Source organism: Microtus oregoni, unplaced genomic scaffold (assembly GCF_018167655.1).
Source record: "Microtus oregoni isolate MIOR12 unplaced genomic scaffold, Mior012 000019F_ref0000042, whole genome shotgun sequence".
Lineage (NCBI taxonomy): Eukaryota > Metazoa > Chordata > Mammalia > Rodentia > Cricetidae > Microtus > Microtus oregoni.
In genome coordinates, this window is record NW_024543078.1 from 7,764,481 (window position 1) to 7,770,480 (window position 6,000).

Here is a 6,000-nt window from a genome sequence, read left to right on the forward strand (position 1 = left end):
TATTTAGAAGATAACCAAAAGAAATTTAAAATCTTGAGCTTGTGACCCAAACAGTAAGCAGTCATTGCTCTGCTAGTTTGTCAGAACTCTATTTATGTTAAATTCTTAACTTTTGAAATTCTAATATAATATTATAGAAAGGAAATAAATTCTGTAATATTTTTACATACAGCTTAAAACATTATTTCTTATAAATTTGTATCTATATTTTTCAGAATATCCTCTCAGACCCATATACTCCAAGCTTTTATGCCTTCAAATCCTTATTACCTATATTGATGTCCTAAGGCCTTTATATCTTTAGACTCTCAGAGTTTATATAAACTCATAAGCATTTTGTCCTATTATTAACCATTATAGGAGCAGTTAGACTGCAGTTTGCATTTACAGACCACAGATGTGGTGTTAGCAGTTTTTAATAAACATGTTTGGACTTGTCCATGAAAGTCTAAATAGCTAAGAGCATTAGTCTTGTCATTTCATTGGAGACCAATCATAAAATCCTATAACTCAGGGGGTTGTAATATGTTGATTAATTATTAACTTGTATATTTAACCTCAGTCCTCCTTTTACATTTACAGATCATGATTCCATTTTAACATAAATGTTTTGCAGTGAATAATCACCAGCCTTTTTTATGAAGAAAATCAGTCAGAATTAACATGATGAAATTAACAACATTATTTATAGTTTCCCTTAAAATTCAATAGTTTTAAGACAAATAAGGAATTCATTGACAAATTCCTTTTTCTATATTATTAGTCTCTTATTTGTCCCCTAATCCTTCAGAAAACGTGCAAATATCCATCAGTGTGTTCTGTTCTGATTTCTTCCAGCAGTTCAGAACATTGCATAGATATATTTCAAACAAGAGCATGTGTGTGTGTATCAATCACAATAAGAATAACTTAAATTTGCATTAACATGTAAAAAAACCTGTACCAATGTGAAACTTTCAAAACTAGCAGCACTTTTCTTTATCTTAATAATTTGTACCTAATTTCCCTAAAAGATGATTATTTGTAACCCATCAGATTTAAATGATTAAAACCCATATAATTTTCTTTTCCTGTGGAAATAAGAGCATAACGTTCCCCAAATAATGCATCTTTAACTTTTAAAAATCAATGCTTCCCCCCTCCCTCACCTGTCTCAGCTTCTCTAGCCAGCCAGCAGGAGAGGTTCTTGCAGGTAGGCTGCTCCAAAACCCCAAAGACGTAGACAGTGACAGTACAGATCAGACCACTGCAAGGATTGGACCAAGATGCAAAGACACTGCTGGCATCAATTGAAGGAAGAGATGAGTAGGCACCAATGCAAGAATTCACCTAACAACCTAAAAAGCAACATGGTAACACCAGAATTCAGAGTTCATACAACAGGAAGACTTGATAATCCTAACCCAGAAGAAGCTGAAGAAAATAAGTAGAACATAACTTTATGAAAGTGATGGAGACCTTTAAAGAGAAAATGAATGAGTTAAGGGTTGAGAAAAGATTTTCAAATCAAATGGACCTAAGAAACAAGTAGATCATAATATCTAACAAAGTACACTTCAGACTAAAATCAATCAAAGGACACTTTACACTCATAACAGGAACAGTCCATCAAGATGAAGTCTCAATCCTGAACATCTATTCCTCAAATGCAAGAGCACCCACATATGTAAAAGAAACATTACTTAAATCACACATATTAATAGTAGGTGACTTCAACATCTCACCCTCAATGGATGGGTCAACCAGATGGAAACCTAACAGAAATGAGAGAACTAACAGGTATCATGACTCAAATAGAATTGACAGACATCTACAGAACATTCCACCCAAACACAAGAGAATAAACCTCAGCACCTCATAGAACCTCTAAAATTGATCACATACTGGGTAACAAAGCAAACCTTCACAGATACAAAAATTGGAATAACCCCTTTATCTGATCGGATCACCATGGTTTAAAATGAGAATTCAACTGAAACACTAATTTCAGAAAGCCCACAAACACATGGAAATTAAACAGTGCTCTATTGAACCACCACTGAGTCAAAGAAGAAGTAAAAAAAGAAATTGAAGACTTCTATAATTCAATGAAAATGAAGGAACAGTGTACCCAAATCTATGGCAGGCTATGAAAGCAGTGCTAAGAGGAAAGTTAATAGCACTAAGTGCCTACATAAAGTGGAGAAAGCTCATACTCATGACTTAATAGCACACCTGAAAACTCTACAATGAAACAAAGCAGACTCACCCAAGAGGAGTAGAAAACAGGAAGTACTCAAATTGAGGGCTGAAATCAATAAAATAGAAACAAAGAAAACAATACAATGAATGAAACAAAGAGCTAGTTCTTTGAGAAAATCAACAAGATAGACAAACCCTTATCCAAACTAATCAAAAGGCAGAGAGAGAACATCCAAATTAACAAAATCAGAAATGAAAAGAGGGGCATAACAACAGACACTGAGGAAATCTAGAGAATTATTAGGTCATGCTACAAAAACTTGCAGTCAACAAAATTGGAACATGTAAAAGAAATAGACAATTTTCTTGATAGGTATCACATACCAAAATTAAATCAAGACCAAGTGAACAATTTAAATAGACCTATAACCTTCAAGGAAATAGAAGTGGTCATCAAAAGCCTCCCAATCAAAAAAAGCCCAGGACTGGATGGTTTCATTGCAGAATTCTACAAGAACTTCAAAGAAGAGCTATTACCTGTATTCCTCAAGGTGAACCACATAATAGAAACAGAAGGAACATTGCCAAACTCTGTTTATGAGGCTATAGTTACTCTGATACCAAAACACACAGACTCAACCAAGTAAGAGTATTACAGACTAGTCTTACTCATGAACATATGTGCAAAAATACTCAATAAAATACTGGCAAGCCAAATCCAGGAACACAGCAAAAAAAAAAATCATCCACCATGATCAAGTTGGCTTATCCCAGAGATGCAGAGATAGATCAACATATAAAACTCTATGAATATAATCTACCATATAAATAAACTGAAAGAAAAAAACCATATGATCATCTCATTACATGCTGAAAAAGCATTTGACAAAATCCAACACCCCTTCTTTATAAGCATCTTTGATCAGGGACACAAGGAACATATCTAAACATAATAGAAGCTATATACAACAAGCCAACAGCCAACATCAAATCAAGTGGAGAGAAACTCAATCCCACTACCATCAGGAACAAGGCAAGGCTGTCTACTCTCTCCATATCTATTCAACATAGTTCTGGAAGTTCTGGTTATAACAATAGGACAAGAAAAGGTGATTAAGGGGATTCAAATTGGAAATGAAGAAGTCAAACTTTTGTTATTTGCAGGTAATATTATAGTATAAATAAGTGGTTCCAAAAACTCTACTAAAGAACTCCTACAGCTGATGAATATCTTCAGTAATGTGACAGGATACAATATCAACTAAAAAGAAATCAGTAGCCCTTCTATATCAAAATGATAAAAAAGCTGAGAAAGAAATCAGAGTAACATCACCATGCACAGTAGCCACAAATAACATAAAATATCATGGGGTAACACTAACCAAAGAAGTGAAAGACCTGTTCGACAAAAACTTAAAGACTCTGAAGAAAGAAACTGAAAGAGAGACCAGAAGATGGAAAGATCTCCCATGCTTTTGGATACGTAGCATCATCATAATAAAAATAGCAATCCCACCACAAGCAATATATAGATTCAATGCAATCCCCATCAAAATCACAACACAATTCTTCACACACTTTGAAAGAACAATATTCAACCTCATATAAAAAAAAACCCAGGATAGTAAAAACAATCCTGTACAATAAAGGAACTTCCAGAAGTATCACCATCCCTGATATCAAGCTCTGTTATAGAGCTACAGTGATGCAAATAACCCAGTATTGGCATAAAAACAGAGAGGTTGACCAACAGATCAAATTGAAGACCTGGATATTAGTCCACACACCCATAAATACCTGATTTTTGACAAAGAAGTGAAAAATATACAATTGAAAAAAGAAAGCATCTTCAACAAATGGTGCTGGCATAACTGGATGTCAACATGTAGAAGAATGAAAATAGATCCATATTTATTGCTATATATATATATATACATATATGAGTGATATATATTCAATCATACTACAAGGACATTTGTCCAACTATGTTCATAACAGCATTATTTGTATTAGCCAGAATGTGGAAACAATCTAGATGCCCCTCAAGTGAATACTGGATAAAGAAAATGTGACACATTTACACAATGGAGTACTACTTAGTGGTAAAAAACAATGACATCTTGAAATTTGCATGTAAATGGATGGAACTAGAAAAATCATCCTGAGTGAGGTAACCCAGACCCAGAAAGATGAATATTGTATATACTCCATCATAAATGGATGCTTGCAAAGGATATTGAGCCTATAGTTCATGAACCTAGAGAAGCTAAATAACAAGGTGAACCCTAAGAAAACATATATAGATCCACCTGGAAAGGGGAAATAGACAAAGTTGGGAGCATGAGGGTGGGGGGAGAAGGGAGGACAGAAGGGGAACAGGAGGGGAGAAGGGGAGGTGGAAGAACTTGAGGAAACAGGATAGGTGAGATGGAGGAAAGAGATGAGAGCAAGGAAAGAGATATTTTGATTGAGAGAGCCATTATGGTGCTCTCAAGAAACCTGGCACTAGAGGAATTCCCAAGAAACCTAGAGAATGACCCCAGCTAAGATCCTAAGCAAGAGGAGAGAATGCCCAAGCTGGTCTTGCCCTGTAGTTAGATAGATAAATATCTTAAATAGCGCCATAGATCCTTCATCCAGCAACTGATGGAAACAGAGGCAGAGACCTGCATTGGAACACTGGACTCCCAAAGCCCAGCTGGCTGGACTTTGACTGGGTGGGAGGAGTGAGAATATGAGCAAAGAGGTCAAGACCATGATGGGTACACTCACTGAAACAATTACCTGAGCTAGTGGGAGCTCCAGCTGGACAGGAAAGAAAACAGCATAGGTTCAAACTAGTCCCTCTGAATGTGGGTGACAGTTGTATGACTGGGGCAGACTGAGGGGCCACTGACAGTGGGACCAGGATTTATTCCTACTGTTTGTACTGGCTTTTTTGGAACATATTCTCTTTGGATGGATACCTTGTTCAGCCTAGATATAGTAGGGAGGGCCTTGGACCTTACCCTCTCTGAGGAATGGATGGGGGTTAGGGTGGAAGAGTAGGTGGATGGAATGGGCAGAGGGGAGGGAGAAGGAACTGGGATTGGTATGTAAAATGAAAGAGATAGGTTTTTTCTTTTAAAAAAAAGATAAAAAATGTTTCTCAAAGTATATAGGTTGATATAATTCAACAGTTTTTCAAGCAGTATCAGGACAGAGTAGGGTTAAGATGAGAAACTGCTGGCCTGCAGAAGAGACCTTGAGTGTTATCACATTGAAGAAGAGCTTGTCTTAGGAAAAAAGAAGATGGGGGGCAGCTCTGGTGGGCACAGAGTATATCCTTGGCTGCCAGTATTCCTGAAAAGAAAATTGTAAATTTCTCCAGCCACAGCCTCAGATTCTTTGTTTCACATCTGTGCAGTTTTTCAATTGCAAGCAATCAATTCTCTGCCGTCCCGTTCACATGAGCATGTCTCCCTGTAGTGTCCTCTCTGCCCTTTTGGCACTCAAAGCCCTGGAACTGATCCAGTAAAAATGCACAGGAGTATAGAGGCAGAGGCTGCCTACCTCATCTCCAGGATAACAAAGATCAATAGACAAAAACGGACAGTAATGACAGACAGGTACTGGTACCACTTAAGCTTTCTAAAGAAATGAACACAAAACTGAACAGCAACATCGTAACAGTCAAAACAAAGACCATGACAAAGAGTGCTCATCCACTCACTTTTTAAAAAATCTCTAGACTCATATTCCCTTCTGCAGGAAACAAGGGACACACATCCTTTATACATTTCAAAAATGGAAGCAATTGCTGTTGTGCTTCCTTAGTAG